Source organism: Lepisosteus platostomus, chromosome 10 (assembly GCF_059453375.1).
Source record: "Lepisosteus platostomus isolate fLepPlt1 chromosome 10, fLepPlt1.hap1, whole genome shotgun sequence".
In the NCBI taxonomy this organism is placed as follows: Eukaryota; Metazoa; Chordata; class Actinopteri; order Semionotiformes; family Lepisosteidae; genus Lepisosteus; species Lepisosteus platostomus.
The window spans coordinates 35,891,424-35,911,669 of record NC_142620.1 but is presented as its reverse complement, the minus strand read 5'-3'; the positions used below and the strand labels follow the sequence as shown (position 1 = coordinate 35,911,669).

The following is a 20,246-nucleotide window of genomic DNA, read 5'->3' as shown; positions in this document are numbered from 1 at the left end:
ATGCTGTTTCACCACGGCTTCCTCGAAGAATTCACGATCCATAATTCCTTCGAAAATAAGAAGTGGTCCTGGGCCTCTTCTAGATATACCCCCCCAGACGTGAACCTTCAGTGGATGTTTGGGCTTTGGCTTGTGCACATATCTCCCCTTTTTACAAAATGACATTGTTGAAAACTGTTCCAGAGCCACTGTTGTTTTGTCGGTGAAACGTACATCATGAAATGCCTCCCCCTGTTCAATCCATTGGAGCGCTTATTTGAGTCTTTCCTCTTTGTTTTATAGCCTTATCATGGGGCATGTGTTGATTTTTCTGTATCTCCATCTAAACCTCCTGCGCACTCTTATTATCGATGTTGGACTAACGGTCGCACCGAGGTCAGCCCATAGCCATCTTTGGACTTGCATCGCCGGTAGCTCATCATTTTCATCAGTCAGTCTGTCGATAGCTCGCACAATAGGACTTGGAAAAAAAAGAGATCAACAGTTAGTTTTAAAAATAATGTGCGTAGTTGTATTTACATGCAAGAAAAGTATTTTTAGAAAGTTATTTACCTTTGAATCGTCCTCGGTTTAGATTCTCTTTGCCTCCTCTCCCCTTTATAATGTCGTCTCACTGAGCTTTCACAAACGAAGATGTCCATCGAAGCCAAATGCTGTACAATGTCCCGTGTTGACTTCCTGTTTCTTTTCATCTTCATTATTTGGTGTGAGAGAGTCTTCGTGATTTTGGCCATAGTCCGTCTCCTTACTAAAGCGATACAGTGGTGCAGCTTGAAGTCTGTACCTATATACTGTATAGTATGGTACAGATAAAACTTACACCATAACGATGAGCTAATACCAGGGAAAGACACACCTATTTTATTTAAAACACAATACGCCAGGAAATCTGTCTGATGCATTAGCAAGTTAAAACAATTGCGTCGAAAACCTGGGCGTAACAGCTGTTTCCTTTTTCTGATCACTCGCTCTGGATACACGTCTCACCTGTCCTGTTCTTTGTTTTCCTAATTTGCTGATTATGCCTGCTGCGATCCACTCCTGCCCTCACACCTAAAGAAGACTATTTTAAATTTCTTTGTGCGGTCCATTGTGCAATTAACCCTTGTATGTGCTGTCCTTTGACAAAACAAGGCTTGCCAGATAATGTGAATCGAAACCTGTTTTTCTAGCTTTTAAAGTCGTGCGATGTGTAAGCAGGAACACATCATTATATCTTACATATGAAAAATACATAATATAGCTCCCAAACAAACGCAAACATGTTTTTAATAAAATGCTTTTATTCACTCATAATCTGACAATTTCAGGAAGACTAAGGAAGGACTAAGGGAATTGTCATCTGTTGTTGAAGCTCTGTGAGCTCGGTGACTTTGAGACCACTTGTTATCCCAAGTTGTTTGAATCGCCACAATTCAAATAGAGAAAAAAGAGCTGACTGACTAGATTTAAGATGTGGCTGTCAATGTTGGATTAAAAAAAACACGTTGCCCGACGTTAGTTGCATTGCTTGAAAAATAATGTTATTTCGAGAGACTGGATAAGTAATTCAAGTGTTTTTTTAACTTCCTGAAAAACAAGTAATAATTTAACAATGTGCAAACGTTTTATGATATGTCGCTGTTGTGAATGTCTGTCGTGAATGTCGCCCCCCCCCCCCCCCTCAATTCAATTCAATTCAAGGTGCTTTATTAGCATGACAGATGGGTACAAACAGTGTTGGGTATTTACTTTGTAATCTGTGGTCCTTTTAATTGTTTTTACATGTACTGTATTGCTTTGAGATGCCACTTTTAAAGGTGATGTATAAAATCAAGGCTTTAACTTGCTTTAACTCCACAAGTCTGAGTTCTTGTGTCCGTCCTATCCGAACCCGAAAGTATTACAATATGTATCTTTAAAGCAGGTGGTGTACAGCTTTTTAGTATAGATTACACTTTTCTAAAATGTATTTAAAAAATAAAAACGATTACAATCTTATCTTTCCACGTTTGATCCCAAGATCCCAAGAAAAATAAGTCTAAACGGGGAGAAAGCTATGCTGAAAGATTATTAAGATACTTAGAAGACAAAGATATCAATTTATGTTGCATTTGTCTGATTGTGAATAAAAAAACACATATATTTAAACACGCGTTTGCGATTTAAATCAATATAAATGTTTATTTTGTAACGCATAGGTGACTATTCATTGTTATTAAAATGACTTAAATTCGATCCTGTTGTGATATTTAGAAATATAAATTTGTTTGGTGCGAGTGAAGTTTTATTTAATCTCTGACCCAGGGAAAAGTTTTATTTTTTCAAATAAATGTTTGTTAAATAAAAAGTCATGGTTCCAGCTGGATTCAAACACCCAAGGTGTGATGTGTGAGTCAGGAAGCTAACTGAAAGCGCCACCGGCAAGGTCATATGAGGAATGCTGAAAAAGCCCTACAGAAACATTATCAACAGACAATGTACAGCGTGTACTATTCTTGTGTTGCAGTACATGAATATAATTATATCGTTATTAATTTCTTTAGATACGCGATTCCATATTATATTCCCTTTTAATCAAATTTAAAAGTATGCTTGTTGACTCCGGTATCACGTTAGTTAAAGACTTCGATGCTTAAAATGTTTAGGGAGAAATGGAATACTGGTGTGTATTTTTTCTTTAAACTACCGAGACCAGCCATATACTGTATGTTTATGTTCCAAAATTAAAATCGTTTATGGCCATCATATGCGTTACAGTATGCTCCAATTCTTTTTATGCTCAGCAACTAAGATTTCCCTTCAGTGGTAAAATTCCATATAAATATTCAATACTAAAACGGGCACAGTAAAGACATTTAAATCTTTCTACGACAGACCAATGGACCATGAGTGCCCCTGTCGGTCAACCAATCATGTACCGCGGTATTTTGCGTCATCGCGCTTCACGATGCATGAGGCCGTAGCCAATTACCTCCGGTACGTGTCTGTGCCGCACACTTTGAATGGCTGCATCTGTATGGCTGGAATTACAAATAAATGTGAACTTGAACTTGAAGTTCAGTTGACCTAACAAAATCTTAATTTTAATAATTGTGTTACATTTCATCTCTTCAACATTCTCAATTGTACCATTAAAGTAAAATGACCTGAACCTTGATATCCTTATGCTCCTTCCATATTATTTGGAAAGGTACAGTACAGATTCCTTAAAGCTCTTAAAGCCTTAAATGTTTAAGCAATAGCAGCTTTTGTTACATGACTTTGGAGTTAACAGCTAGCAAAAACAGCTTTTTAATTAGTCTTCTTAGATAATTCCTTTATATGAGTTTGTGATGTGTTGTGACAGAATGGTAAATGGTTTGCAAGGGCAAATAAATGCATAATATGTACAACTTAACATGAAAGCGGAAATTACCCCATTTATCCTCTACCTTTCTAGCCTTTCTATTATATATATGAGATAATATTAGTAAACAATATTCATACCGTTGCGCCAATATTTCAATCATAAAGACATCTGTCATTACATGGAATACCATAGATTCACTTGGTTCTGAGCACATATTATTTATTTAACAACATACTATCTTTCATCTCATGTATCTTACAACTTTTAAACACACATAACACAGATGTACATCCATCCATTTTCTAACCACCAGACAGCTCCCAGGTCCACTCAGCCTGCTTTCCAAATGAGTACCAGGGGTTAATCCTTCTGGGGGTAATAGGCCTATCGTAGCGTGATGCTGACAACATCACCTCCATCTCCAGTGTTGAATGGTCAAGGAAAAATGGTGGCCTTTGCCACCCATTCCCCATGGGTCTTTATGGCTTGAAAAGGGACCTACCTATTTTCTAACCAGCTTATCCAATACAGGCAGGATGCACGCTAGACAGGACTGCAGTCCATGGCAAGGCACAAACAGATACAAACATGAAAACACTCAAACCAGGGCCAATTAACCTACCAGTATGCCTTTGGAGTGGTAGGAAACCAGAGAATCCAAAGGAAACCCATGCAAACATGGGAAAACACAAAATACAAAATCCATGCAGATAGTAGCTCAGGTCCGGAATTGAATCCAGGGCCCCAGTACTGTGAGCAATGTCGTACTTGGTAATGCTGCACTTACCACATTGCACCATAACTGCTTGTACCATAACACAGATATGTTTTCCAGTTTTTAGTTGATGTATGAGATTTAAGATTAATTGTGCTGGACTATAATTGTTTTCAATAGTCTTTGAAAATTAATTTGTTCACAAAGACAAAATTTACTTTCTGTAAAACTTCTGAATTTCATTCCAAGATTCCACTCTGCTAAAATTGTTTTGTTTTTCCCATTTTAAATGATAAAACACATGCACATTTAATTAAATATTTTATTCTTTCTCTTTATATGCATAAAGTTGGAAAGTGATTTCTCTGAGAAATCTGATGTGCTAGTTAGAACATTTTCAATATGAATGAGACTGTGGCTAACTTGCAGTTAATATAAGGATACATCTGCTTTTCTGTCATAGAGATATGTATGAAAATATTTTTGTTTTAATTGGCAAACAATTATTTTCCAAAACACATTTTAAACTCTGACAACTACAGGGAATATTTGTGGCAGCATGAATAACTGTTTTTTTCCCTATTCCTAGATTTATTCCTAGATTCTTAATTACAATTTCTATAAATCTTTGTAAACAAGTTAATTTTCAGTAAAAATAGCTGTGGATGTGGATGTCTGCGTGCACAAATATCTAACTTAAATCAAAATAATAATCTTATTTACTTAATTTAGCATGATCATAGTAAATTAAATTATGCTCATATAAATTTCAATGTATTAATGATTAAAGAGTGTGGGGATATTTTTGTAAATTATCTAAAAGCTTTATTTTTTATATAAGAACTCTGCAAAGGCCACCAGATATTGTATCATGTAAATATGTTTTTGACATGATTTTAAATTGAAGTCTTAGGTATGTGTAATAAACTATCTAATTAGGGAAGGAAACCGAATGCACTGCTTTCAAGTGCTCTTTATATTTGTGTTTTTCATAACTGTATTGTATATAAGTTCTGAAAATATATAAAAGAACTTCACTTTTCACTTTGTAAAGAGTCACACACATAAACTGAACAAGAGAACCTATCTCCTAAAGCCATACAAAATGATAGATATTGACAAAGTGTTCTGTCACTGAGGCCAGACATTGTGACTCCCTGACGTTTTAATTTTTGATTTAATTTTTTGATAATCCTGCTCTTCTGCTGTGGCACTTCTGAGACATGGCAAAGGGAACATTAAGAAGTGAGCTTCTGGAAGGCTTGCTTTTGCTCAAAGCATTTCCTTTTTTAAACCACAAATTCAGTCTTTTGTGCAAGCATTAAAGGACAAGCACTGGACTCAATGGATAAGGTCAATGACAGAAATAAAACAGATGAATCAGTTCACTCATTCAATTTTGGGAGAGTCTTCCCTTCCACTTTAGCTACAGCAACAGAATATTCCTTTGAGGCTTTATTTTCCTCATAGCAACTGCTACAACATAGAAACTACCCCTCAGGAAAAATAACTCACCAAAATGCAAAATGCTGCCTTGGGCAATCTATGTACCTCCTTCATTTAGCTGTTTTAAGGTTATCAAAACCTGTCACTGCTATCTTGTCACCTTCCATGTGTTTGTTATGTTCTGTGTACTGGCATACATGTCACGTAGTTTGTACTGATATAAAATGTATCACGGAACAAGCTAATTTAAAGTAGTCTGCAGGAAAATATATCTTACATATTTTATTTTAATGCCATCCCTGTAGTGAATTGCAAGTAATCTTAGTCTAAGGCACATTACATACTGCTATGCTTAGAGGAAGAACGTAAGGCAAGCCAAGTTATAGCTCTCTAGACATACTCATTAACATCTTGTTTTGATCTGAAACCAAGCATGATCGAAAGCTGGTTTGCTGGGAAAACATGTGGAGCTGCAGAAAATCCACAGAGAATTCTGATGTATCTATCTAGAATCCATATGCCCAAAGGTTACTGGGCCACTTGTCTGAGCTGCTTTATTTTGTTTTAAAGAAGAAAGCAAATTTGGCTCACTGTTTGTAAAACTAGTAAAGCTCATGTCACTGTTATTCACAGCTACATAAATAGTTTCTTTACAGAGTTACTGTATGTAGCTAAAGTATTGACCAAGTTAATCAAATGTTTGTTAAGTCTTGATGACATTTGATTAAATGGAATTATATGGTATGATCCAGTCTGTGTGCAAATTTAAATAGATTTTTTTTACATCAAATACATAATGTACAGTTAGTTTACATTTCAGAAAGCCATATAATTTATCTGTGTTGGTGAGCTCAAATTAACACACTTCATCATTAGTACAGAAGGAATGAACATCTGCAAGTGTTGTGTCTACGTTTTTTAGTTTTGTTCTTAAATATTTTTGTTCCTTTAGAAATTTTCTATAAAGGGATTTTTGAAAATACAGCAGCATGGGAAAGAAATAAATGTGTTTGCATTTCATTTTTATAACTTATTTTACATCAAGATTATTTGGACAAATGGCTTTCCTTTCCTATTAGATGTAGCTTATCTTAGTAGCTGTAACTCCAGCTTAACAAAGTGTTTTTTACAACTATTTGTTCAACTAGATCTTTTGAGTGTCTGAAGATCGTCTTAAATAATATGAATATAATTATGCTTTGGAATACACAGCCATCTACACATAACTTGGATTGAAGATCAGTTCATCAGGTAGTTTTGACCTGGCTAACTGAAGGAGAGCACCCAAGGACTAGGGATGCAGGGCTTTCTATGCCATAATATACAGAAAAGAGCAATAAAATATTGATTACAACTAAAATGCAGTGACCAGAATTTCTATCACCTCAAGGCTCTACTAGGGCAAGAGCTCAACCTAGAGAAGAGTCTTGTGCTTGAGCCACTCTGACATCAACCAGCTTCAGGGCAGCACTACTTAAAATACCACAAATCAAAGTCTACAAAATCACAGCACATGTCAAACAACACCCATTTTCAAACAGACACAAACATAAACACAAAAATTAGAATGTTGCTAGGCCTTAAAAATTAAATATACACTAGCAGAGTATTTCAGTAGGATGACAAACAAGGAGAAACTAATGCCAATTAAGTATAGGCTAAACAACAACGGCCAGGCCATACAAATTGGGAGACACAAGCAGTCCTGGCTGAACAGAGAGGACAGGCTGCTACCCGACTGCCAACAGGGAGAACCAGAGGCAGAGATTCACTTTCTGCTGTGGTGCAAAAATACTTTGGGATCAGACAAACATTGTTTTTTAACCTAACAAATCTAATCCCAGAATTCCCATATCTTCGAGACACAGTTCTCAATCCTGTGTAGGAGAAAGGGGAGGAAACACAGATGGAAGCCCAATACTCCTGTCACAGAGCAAGCCTTTAAAAAAATTTTTTTTATACTAAATGTTTGTAAATCCTTTAATTATTGTCATTGCTTTAGCAATATTGTAATACTATATATTGGTCATACCAATTAAGCTTTTGGGCTTTGAATTTAAGAGAGATTGGGATAGTTAACAGAATTGTGGGGCTTATTAGGCTATAAGGTAGCTCAAGGAACACATAGCAAATGCTATACTGAAGTGTGTTGCAGATCTTGTACTGGTACAGATGCAGCCACTCAAAACAAGTGGGCGATACCGCATTATTTTGTGGTGCGCTTTACGCAGTCTACCGCGAGTTACCGTAAATTCTCCTATAGTACTGCAAGTATCCGGAATTTCCGCAAGGTGGAGCTAATAAAGCTCAACCTCTCATGTTTGAGCTGTCGCCATCAAAGTCTTTAACCAAGATATTACTAATAGTATTAATAATGAATGACCTTGGACAAGCTGTAAACTCAAAGTATTGCCCTGGTCCACATTCTTTTTTTCATTGACCGTCTTTGTAAAAGTAACACCACAGCATTTTGCAATCACGCATTTGTTTCCAATCATGCAAAGTACAGTAATTCTTGAGAATCTCCGATTCACCATGCCTTTCACATGCTCATAAAAGAGATTGATTTAGGAACATAAACATATTACTGTATGCAAACTGTTCTGTATACAGTATGTATATGTATATTTAATGTCTTTACTGTGCCCTTATTGAATATTTATATGGAATTTTACCACTGAAGGGAAATCGTAGTAGCTGAGCATAAAAAGAATAGGAGCATACTGTAACGCGTGTGAAGGCCATAAACAATATTCATTTTGGAACATAAACATACAGTATATGGCTGGTCTCGGTACTTAAACATACACACCAGTATTCCATTTCTCCCTAAAAATGTTAAGCATCGAAGTCTTTAACTAACGTGATACCGGAGTCAACAAGCATACTTTTAGAATTTGATTAAAAGGGAATATAATATGGAATTGCGTATCTAAAGAAATTAATAATGATATAATTATACTCATGTACCGCAACACAAGAATTGTGTTGCAGAATCCGGCCGAAGCCATGACTTTTTTTTAACAAACATTTCTTTGAAAAAATAAAAAGTTTCCCTGGCTCAGAGATTAAATAAAACTTCACTTGCACCAAACAAATTTATATTTCTAAATATCACAACATGATTGAATTTAAGTCATTTTAATAACAATGAATAGTCACCTACAGTAGGCGTTACAATATAAACATTTATATTGATTTTAATCACGTTTAAATCGCCTTTATTTAAAACCCATAAATAAAGCTGATATTGTTTAGACTTTTAATTATTTAAAACTGTATTACAGCAGCACAATGCACAATGCAACATAAATCGCTATCTTTGTCTTCTGCGTATGTTCACCTCTCTGTCCAGCAAATTAACAATAGTAATAATAATGAACTTTATTGTATATGGCGCCTTTAAAGGTGGCTCCTCAAAGCGCTTTACAGGATAAAAACAATAACAACAATACTGTTAGGCTGGGCAAACAATTTTTTTAAAAGAAATACAAAATGAGATATAATGATGTGTTCCGGCTTAGACATTAACGAAGAGCATAACACATGGGCGGCGTAGCGGTCGGCTCTGGCTTTCCCATCTACTGTATACAGATGCACTGTAAGTACAACCCCCCTCTCTGCAGGAGTGTTGGCTATGACGAATTAAACCGGTTTCACAGGTATTTTCAAAGTAGAAGGGGGCGAGATTTCCAGCGAAAGACACCTCCCCCCCTCCAAAACCACCCAGTAAGTACAGTACTTACTAGTTAAGAAAGCTAGGCTCCTCAATGAAATCGCTTTAACATGCTAATGCGTTGGTGTAACAATTCGGGCGTGGCAAGCTTCTAATGTCAACCCTACTACGGCAAAAGGAACCCTTCTTTCATTGGAAGACAATGAACATATTCTAGCCCTAAATGAATTAATAGCAAACATGGTTTACATAAAATACATTTTTCCAAGAAAGTTTAGCCTTTGTCACTAATGAAACCACTAAATAAAGACATAAATATAGAAATCTTAAGATTTTTAAAATACATGACTGCTAAAATTTATTTTAAAATAAAAAAGATTAAAAACGCCAGCAGAGAGAGAGAACAGGGGAGGGATGTTGGTTTTGCATAAGGGGGCGGGGCTATGGAAATGAGGTCTATTTGGGAATGTGGAGTTACATGTTCTGGCTGTTTGTGAATTATCGTTGTTGAGTATGGAGTGTTGAGGTATTGATTTTGTGTAATGCTTTATGTTGAAAATTGAGGTGGATTTTGTTTATGATAAAGAGGATAAACTGGGATGGGAGGAGGGTTTGGTTTTGCATAAGGCGCGGGATTATGATAACTGGAGGAATTTGAGAGAGTTTGCGGGCTATTTTTGGTTTGTATTACGAATAATTCGTACAAGATATTGAGATTTGTTGATAATTGGAGGACGGTTTTGCTTTAATGGTTTGATATATTTGATTTTGTTGTGGTTGTTATCTATGTTTTTGGTTGGTATTATGTTTATATGGTTGTTTTTGTTGGTTGGTCGTTATTATGGTTATGATGTTTATTGTGTCATTTTTGATTATTGGATGTAAATAATCAAAAGAGAGAGACAGAGCGAGCGCCTTCTTTTTACTTTTGTAGCCAAAGGGCCTTGCAGATCAGATTCCCATCCCCCTACGGAAAGACAGACACATGTTTTCACAGTTTAGAAGCCGCTCTAGAAAGATTAGATTTAGAAGCCAGTGGAAAGATTAGATTGTAATCGTTTTTATTTTTTAAATACATTTTAGAAAAGTATAATCTATACTTAAAAGCTGTACACCAACTGCTATAAAGATACATATTGTAATACTTTCGGGTTCGGATAGGACGGACACAAGAACTCAGACTTGCGGAGTTAAAGCAAGTTAAAGTTAAAGCACCTTGAATTGAACTGAATTGAGAGAGAGAGCACAGCCAGGACAGACAGGCAAATAACATACAGCCACAGACATTCACAACAGCGACATATCTTAAAACGTTTGCACATATTGTTAAATTATTACTTGTTTTTCAGGAAGTTAAAAAAACACTTGAATTACTTATCCAGTCTCTCAAAATAAATTTATTTTTTCAAGCAATGCAACTAATGTCGGGCAACATGTTTTTTTAATCCAACATTTACAGCCCCATCTTAAATCTTGTCAGTCAGCTCTTTTTTCTCTATTTGAATTGTGGCGATTCAAACAACTTGGGATAACAAACGATATTAGTTTTGGAACATAAACATACAGTATGTAAACTGTATATGGCTGGTCTTGGTACTTTAAAGAAAAAAATACATAAATATTCCATTTCTCCCTAAACGTTTTAAGCATCACAGTCTTTAACTAAGGTGAAATAACATGTATAAAAAGTGGTAGTTTTAAGTCAACAAGCATACTTTTAGAATTTGATTAATAGGGAATATAATGTGGAATCACGTATCTAAAGAAATTAATAACAATATAATTTGTTTTCTGTCAAAGCGCAATGAATTAGTGACAATGAATTAGTGTACGATCTATAGTTGAAATCTGAGCCTAAATAAAAAGAAAAAGCATTTTCAGAGAGCAATTACGCTGTGTTTATGTAGAATAAGTGATTAGGTTTATGGGCAATCTAATTACTTATTCGTTTAAAACGCTATATATAATAAAGTTTATTATTCATTTGCTGGACAGAGTGGTGAACATTATTATGCATAAGACAAAGATAACGATTTATGTTAAAAGACATTTAATTAAACACGGGTTTGTGATTTAAATGGGAATAGGGGTGATGGGAACTCTTAATCTAAATAAAGTAAATCATTTTCATTTTAGGAAATTATTAAACGCTCAGTTAAAAGCAAAGGAGATTGTCTGTTATAGTGGACATAAAAATAAGAGTTCGCTGGCTTGTACAAGTGCTTGTACAATCAATGGAAATATTCAAATAAATGTGCAAAAGAAATAAACAAAATAATCATTTATTTCTTTATCATATTGGCTAGCTAATGTCCTCTTTTTTCTAGTTAGTGGCTGTGTTTCTGTGTTGGGTAGCAACGTGTGACTGTTCTCAGGCGGAAGATGTAAACAGCTTAATTTTCATGTTAAATAATTTTTTTAAATTCAAATTCATTCTATACATCAATCGCATATTTGGGTACCGTTTCATAAAACTTTCATGCTTAAAATGTTTAGGGAGAAATGGAAGACTGGTGTGTATTTTTTCTTTAAACTACCAAGACCAGCCATACACGGTACAGTTTACGTACATACAGTAATGTTTATGTTCCTAAATTAATATCGTTTGTGACCTTCAGATGTGTTATGCTCCTCTTCTTTTTATGCTAAGCTACTAAAATTTCCCTTAAGTGGTAAAATTCCATATAAATATTCAATACTAAGCGGATTAAAATGTGCACAGTAAAGACATTAAATGATTAAATCTTTTCACTACCAACCAATGCACCACGAGTGTCCCTGTCGGTCATTTTGGCCAGCCAATCACTTACCACGGTGCCCTGTGGTGGCTTGTGGGTAGTTTACCGTACGGTTTGTACCGTGCATTTTGAATGGCTGCATCTGTAGATTGTGCAAGAACCCTGTTTGCCAGAGAGGGGATTTCCCTGGTAAGGTTGCAGTGTCTTTCTCATCACAGAGAAGAAAGCAGAAATGTGGCCACCATCAGGAATACATTGGTACGCAAACCCCTCCTCTTAAGGGCCCTCCAGCCCTTCCTTGTTTGCCTCATTCCCCACACCTGTTCCTTGTTCCAGCCCCTTTTCAGTTCCCCCTTAAAAGCCAGATGCTAACGCTAATCTGGGCTCTGCGTTGGTTCCTGCATCATGCGAGCCCGGGACCTGGATGTGCCTGGCTCCGTTATGGTTATAAGTTTCTGTTCCTGTTCCCGTGATTGTTTCCCCTGCCGGTCTTGACCCGCTCTAGTTTTTAATCGGCAGTCCCAGATGGATCGACTGGCTTTGGACTTTTGCCCTGTCTTTGGATTCCGCTTTGGACTCATCCCCGGATTGTTTGCCTCGGTCTCACCTCCCCCGACCACAAGCACTCCATGGACACGCCCCCCTGTTTTCATTCCCGTATCCTGCATGACTTTTTCTCTGTGTTTTCTTCACTTTTCTCTGGATCATGTTGTCTGCATAGGGAAAGAACGCTTCATAACACAGTCTGCATGCAGCTCTTATAATACAGGAAAATATGAAACAAAGAATACAGTTACTTTTTCTGGGCAAATGGGATCAGTTAGAAGAATTGAGACAGAGAAAGAACAGTGTGTGAGGAGAGATGGTTTGCATTGTTGCGCTTAAGTCACTCAGTTGGCTAGTGTATGGTAAGAGAAAGAGAGTATTGGAGTGCCAACTTTACTGTCTAATGTACTCCCTTGTTTGCTAATATGTGATGAGAGATGGAATGTGAAATATTTAGTTAAGAGTGGGTTGTGTCTGGATGAGCTAAAAGTGTGTTGTTAATTGAGTTGTTTTTTGCTTGTGTGAGAATAAAACAGGAAAGTCCAGCATGGAATAGGTTTGATAATCTTCCCTGGAAGGGAACAACGTAAAGAGGCAGGATTTGAGTGTGGATCGGAACCAAACAATAAAGTGAAGACCAACTAAAACACCACAAAAATAACATGATTTCTTGATCAAGTTACCCAGTAACCCAGAGAGGGGCATCTCCCAGCTACTAATAGATATAAGGTGACAGAAGTGAAATAAAGTTACTTTTTTGTTTATTTGATTTGAAATAATATATTTGTCAAATGTTAGTGTGAGACTTTTCTATTAAGAAAAGTGCTTGTAAAGAATAAATGCAGGTATATGATAAAATTCTACATTTTGTAAATCAAGGTTTAGTGCTGGTGAGATATTTCTAGCTAAGTATGCAAACTTTATTAAATGAAGCAAATTGCAACTATAAGCAAAGACAGCTCAATGAATATATCCTGTTGTTGCAAAAAAGGTACTGATAGCCTAATCCACTTGTTTGCATGATGGAAATCTTATTAGTAAATTGGAACAAGTAATAGGTTTATTCCATCCTAAAAAAAAGAAGATTAAAGATCTCTCCAAGCCCATTGTTTCCCAATTCACCTCTCATGGCCATGACCACTCTAATCTCTCTGTCTGTGTTCTCAAAGACGGTTTTCTGAACTCATACATCAGAAAGACTACAGAAACCAAAATTATCCTGCAGCTAGGATCACACCTTCCCCCTTCTCTTAACGACAGACTACATTTCTTCTAAATTTTCTCCATTCCTTGGAGGTTTCATTTCACACCTCTCTCCAGCTATTCTGACTTCACAACTCTAGATTGGCCTCTCTTTCTGCCCGTGCTCCCACCTCTCGCTCCTCCTCTCTCCCAGCCTTTGTTCTCCCGCTACATTACCTTTGCTTACTGTCTTGTCTTTCTCACATCTGAAGAAGGCTCCATGGCCGAAATGTTGTGTTTTCTCTGTTCTTTTTTTCAGCATGGAATAAACCTATTACTTGTTCCTTTGCAGCCTATGCATGCTGACGCAGCTACCCACCTGACTTATTAGTAAGTTGTCTATTTTAGCCATGAGCAAGGAACATTGGAGAAATACTACATTTTAAATTCTTTAAGCCTTACCAGTGCAGGCATTTTTTGAGAACTAATGAATTATTATACTAATTGGTTTCAAGGACTGAAATGGTTAATATTTAAGCACAAATAATGCACATTACATAGTGTTTTTATTTATCTGATTCAAATATACAACTCAGGTGCTTTTTGACCGTGACAGTTAATATGCCATTGATTTCAGTTATGTCATTCTTATCTTACTATTTTTATCAAGCTTATAAAGGAGTTTAAGTACCATCATGGCTTGGACTGAGATGGGTTAAAATTTAACATGTTCTACAAGAGTTCAGTCCTGCATTTCTCTCTTTCTGGTGCTAATGATACTTTGTGTTGAAGGGCTTGTCACCTCTGGTGAGGTCTATCACAAACATATTCACTTCTTCACCTCTTGTCTTTATCCTATAACAAAATGTCTTTCTCTTTATGTTTTCGTATTATTTCCAGTATTACTTGCACTTTTCATTACTTAAATGAAAAATATGATTATATCATGTTTACAAACATCAAACATTAAATACTCTGCAATCCTCTGGAGTGAGGGTTGTAGGATGGGATTCTCAACACAATAAACAAAAATGTGAATTTAAAAGTGGTTTAACACTTACACTAACTTGAATAATACAAGGTGAGACATCTGAAAAGCAAAACAATTCCCTCTAAATTCTCAATTCTATCTCTCTGCAGAGCACTGCTTTTAAACTACAAAAGAGGGAATTTGTTTACTTTTTGTGTCACCCATCTTGCCTCACTCAAGCGTGTAAATCTGCCTCAAGGCCATATATGCTTTAACCCTGCTTTCAGGTCATTCCTGATATCTTGAATTTTCACAATGTCTTCAATATCCCAGAAAACAACAATTTCCTGGTACTGCAAAATATTTTCATCCATCAGTGTTAGTGTTTTTCATGACTGTAAAACTAATGCTTGCTTTGTTCTTAATACTCAACCCCAGAAGGTATTTAACCACATTGTCCAGGAGTTTAAAATACAGACTGTTCATGTTAAATAACACAATAAACCTGCTTTTAAAGAAAATTGGATATTAGGAATCTATTAAAACACTTAAGTACACAATTAAGATAGTCTATGTTTTAAATGGGTTTAAATATTGGTTTAAATATTATTTTTTTTGTTTTGTTTTCTATGATGAAACAGTGGTTTCCCAAGATTTAAACTAGCTAGCTATGGTAGCTGTGCTTGCCCAGCTCTAGATACAGTGTATAGTTAAAAAGAAAGCTAAGAACCTCAACCAACTATGGAGCAGTTCACAAATATGCAATTGTAACACAGGTCACCCAAATGAGACCTGGGCTACTTTCTGTTTACAAAACTGATCAGTCGTGAAGATAAGATAAGTGTTTCTGGTGGGAGACAAAGCCAAATTCCTGTTATGGAGACTGTCTTTATTTTAACAAAGATACATCATTTGCACCCTCTTGCAGTCTCAGTTTCAAATAGCCTCAGTATGTTGCTGCTATGTTATGTTCTAATTTGACAAAACTCTTTAAACAGTGAGAGTACAGTGCCTAACTTGTTGATCCCTTTGAAAACTAATTACTGGTTATTAGGGAATTCCTATTTAAAGCAAACAAATATACCTTGTGGTATCTGAAGTAAAAGACAAGCCATCTGTGAGCATTGGTAAATAAACTTCAGTCACAACAGTTCTGATGAGTTATTTCTTTTTTGCAACTGGGGAGTGTCCCTATTAGATGACAATTAGTGTACTTCCACTTTTATTACACTCTGCATTTTATTTTGTTTAACTTAGCAGTGTTATGATAATGGTTTAATCATTCCCTAAGATATGAACATTTTAGCTACTGAGGCACACCTCCTCAATCTTGCATTAACAATATGAGGGCAAGCATTGGGGGCCTCCCTCACAGTCAGAGTTCACTGAATAATTTGGTCTAAACGCAATAATAATCTGTTTATGGAGAAACATTTGGGAAAGAGCTCTCTGGTCACCACCAGGGGAAGCATTTCAAACAAATAAGGCAGAGACAGTCAATGAAATCAGTAGCAGATTGCTTCATTTAATCATTTAAACTGTATTTAATTTTTTTATTTAAATATTCTTTTCAGGGAACGTATAAAACACAAGTCTTTCCCTGGGTACTGCATAAAATGAACAATTTATTATAAGATAAAGATTAAAGAGGCATAAAGCTTTCCTCAAAATTAATAACAATACCACCAAAAGCACCAATGCAAGTATAATCCTTCTGCTTCAAAGCTTTGGCTGTTTGCAAGTTTGATATAAGAAAATTTGCCAAAAACCTGAGTGTTTTGTCTGGTAAAAGACAATTTTAGTTCTACTCAAACAGTCAGACTGGCAGAAGATGTCTGGGCAGACTGCTGTTTCTAATGTGTGAGTGGTTTACACTATTGCCTTTACACTTGAAGGTCATAGAATTGATCCTCAGTAAGGGGTTTATGTCATCAAGATACCAATCTAAATGAGAACTCCTGGGAAAGTCAAAGACCTGACTTGAAGGAGGAAAAGGCTTACATGTTCGTCCAAGTCATGGTAAGGAATGGAGTGAATGGGTCCTGTAGTTGTCCCACAGTATGGATCTTTATTTGTCATCAGAAAAAGTTTGTTCAAGATTTCTGGTGGTGCTTTTTCTCTCTTGAATGAAATGTAATTAAAAAAATCTACACGGTACTTTTTTCAAGTTAACATTTATTATTACTGTTGCTCAAGAATTTCAAGGGAAAAATTATTTGTTAAATGTTCATATTGTTGAAGAAACAACAAAAATAAAGACAAGAGTGAAGAAACATGATATTAAATTTAATGTATTTCTGAAGCAATGTTGTTGAAACTCTCTTTTCTTCTAAATAATTTAACAAGCCAGCTTAACGTTTAAAGTTCATGTTGTGCAGTGTTGGCTTTGTTTCAGCTGGGCAAAATTCAAACATTTGTTTGAAAGAGAAAATGGAACAAAATTGTGTAAATAACTAAGGCCAAATGCCAAATTCAAAGCAGGACTGAAAAAAATAAAATCTTACAGGGGTGCTTAAGTTAGAATTCCATTGGCAGTCTACTTTAAAAGACTACTTTAAAAAGATGGGATCTGAAAATATGTTTGATTGTTTGCTTTTTTAGAGTTATTCAAGGGTTATCCAATGTCTGCTTTAAGATTAATACTTGTTTCTGCAGTTTTCTTTTGCTCTCCTCCATGTCTCTGGGGTGATCTACACAATGTTCCACCTCTGGAAACTGTTGACATTCCAAACACTATTTTGGAGGATCAGTTATTGTTGAGCCACTGGTCTCTAAGGTGATCCCCTGAATAAGACCCCTAGAACAGGTGTAAACAAGTAAACAAGTTTAAGGAAAACTTAAACTAAAGAAGTTAAAGTTTACTTTAACAGTCTCTAGGAGACTGGCCCTGCTTCCTCTAAACCTCAGCACTCACAACAAACTATTTTATAAATTGTAACCTTAGATTTTATATACTGCAAAGGAACAAATAATAGGTTTATTCCATGCTGAAAAGAGAAGAGAGAAAACACAACGTTTTGGCTGTGGTGCTTTCTTTAGGTGTGTACCTGAATACCCCTATACATATATGTATATGTACAATATATATATACTGTGCATCCTTTCATACAGTTTATATTGACACCGCAAAGCTGTATACCTCTTTACTCAACTCTGTGTCAAGTTTGTCTACAGTTATTTAGCTGTATATTGTATATATTTAGCTGTATAAATAGCTATATTTCACATTTTTTTTATATTTCATTACATTGTAAGGCTTATAAAGAGGTTTATAATTACACTGTAACTCATTTAAGTATATAACATTTATACATATACTCAACAATAACATTATTTACAATGCTTATTTCCTTTGATGTTTCAAAAATACATAAAAAATACAAGTCAAATACATGGATTCATGGCACTTAATGTTAGTACTTAATATTATGAAAAAAAAAACAATCCATCTATATGTAATTTTAGCCAGTTTGAAAACTAGTAACAAATTAGTTTGGCTAGGCTTCTGGAGGAGACATCAGCTCTGTTCAGCTCCCTTTCTTTTTATGATTTCAGGAACACTCGCCATTCGTCAAACTCACCTTCCTTGACCTGAGGTACAATGGGTTTGGGTTGTGCTCCTTCTGGATTTTCTTCAAGTCAACAGCTGACAACAGCTGTACTGATTTGGACTTCGGAACCTTGTTCTTCCTCTTCTTCAGGCAGAGGACCCTTGGTGTCAACTCAGCCACTCCTGAGAAGGCTTAGATGGACTCCAGTCCTGCCCCACATACTTTAACAGAGGAGGAGGATATTCTTGGTAGTGTTCACAGGATTAGGACAGTAATGCTTGTCATGCCCAGATGGTGCTGCCACCTCAATTTAGGTCCCTTTCAGGGCACTCCACCCAGTGGTGAGTGGATTCTATTCATACTGTATGCAAGTATCCAAGGCTTAAATACACTACATACTGGAAGGAACTCCCACGCTCTCCTGGTGTTCTACCACATTGCCAGTACTGGAAGTCCTATCACCTGTAGCAGCAATGCTTATTAATAATACAGGAATTAAGTTTGCTCTCTCCCCCCCCACCAGTCTCTCTCCCTCATCTCTGTGGTGCTGGATACAGAGAGGCCATTCCATGTGGTTCAGATTAAAGGTATTTTTCTGTCTGACAATCTTTCGGTAAGGAACAGCTCCCAGGGCTGAGATTCACCAGCCACCTTGATGAATGGTTATCTCTGGCTCTTTTCTGTCTGGGAGATTCCAAGAGAGAGTCTCATCCCAAGTTGTTTACAACCCTAAGGTCAGAGAACATTGTTACTCATCCTCCACCTTGATCAGCCAATCAGGAACTGGTAGAGTGGGGTAACCCCACGTGAGTCTTGAATGCCCGTGAAACTTTCAACCAACGAACGACTGTAGTTCCTCTAGATAAAAGAGGTAGCACAGGGCCCAGAGGGTGCCCCCCCTCCAGGATGTTTTCAGACTCAGCTTGGACAATCAAGTGATGGCCAGTGTGTCTGAGTGCCAGGTATTTATCTTGTTCTAAGAGTCCGCCTGAGGTTAGCCCAGCAGCTAGCCTCGTGAACCCCCGGTAACCCACCATGAGTGCTTGCCTGATCAACGAGTGAACTACGGTCTGAACTGTCGACAGCTGAATCTTAGTATTAAGGACTAGCGCTACATCGGGAATGAACTGGTCTACTTCCCATCTAAAGAGTGTGACTTGCTCGGACCCAAAGTCACTTTTCATGTGCACAAACTCTGCTAGTTCAGCCAGGACTAACTAGCCAGGTCCTCAGAGAGGCACTGCCAGTGCGCCGCAGCAGGAATCTCTCTTTCCTTCTCCCACACCTCCAGCCGCACAAGGACTGGCTGGTACCGAGCCAGAGGATGCCGTTTGGATGCAGCAACAACCTGTTGGTGTTCCTTTGTATCTGCGGGAGATCTGAATCCACATAAATTGTATGAGTATTCAACATTCTACATTGCAGCTCAAGAATTCAATTGTTACCTCAATCCCAGTTGATGCAAACTTAATTCATATGAATGATGTACTTGCTTTTGAGTAGTTTAGAAAGATGTAATCAAAAAGCTCATAATCAAAACAGTATAAATGAATGATATACTGAATGTATGTATCTCTTGGTATTTGTAACTCTTTGTGATTGAATATATAACTTTTGTATTCTGCTAACCCTCACTATAAGATCTGTTATGTTTATATGCACATTTTATGTATTAATGAATGTATTCTTGAGTATTAGTATCTCTGTGTGTGCGTTGTTGAGTTGTTTCGCAAGGTTGATTTTCTAATAGCCATCGAATAATCATTTTGTGATTTACTGCTACAATAAATAATTGTCCCAGTAAATGCACAAAACCCCTACACACCTTTATGACTTCCTTCTTTTCTTCAAAGCTTCCCAGGATTTTGAAGATAGCTCAGGTTTGGTATTATCAGTGTAACGACCCCAAGTGTCTAGGGGTAAAGGGGTGTAACATTTAGGGTACTTTTTGGAAGCAGGTGGGTTCTGGTGAGGGACTAGGAAGCGTGATAACAAGGGTGGGTGCAAAAATGATGATTTTAAGTTGAATATGTGACTGGTATGAAATAAGACAAAATAACACACGGGGTAAGGGAACTAGAGTGGTGCCAA

At 36.6% G+C, this 20,246-nt stretch overlaps 1 long non-coding RNA gene across 1 annotated transcript in view; it reads left to right on the top strand.

The window, feature by feature from the left end:
- LOC148653663 (uncharacterized) overlaps window positions 1-19,852 on the top strand; it is a 28,230-nt gene extending 8,378 nt beyond the window's left edge. The window contains exon 2 of the long non-coding RNA XR_015941728.1: window positions 18,160-19,852. This is a non-coding gene — a long non-coding RNA (uncharacterized LOC148653663). The remainder of the gene's footprint in view (window positions 1-18,159) is intronic.
- The last annotated feature ends 394 nt before the right edge of the window (window positions 19,853-20,246 follow it).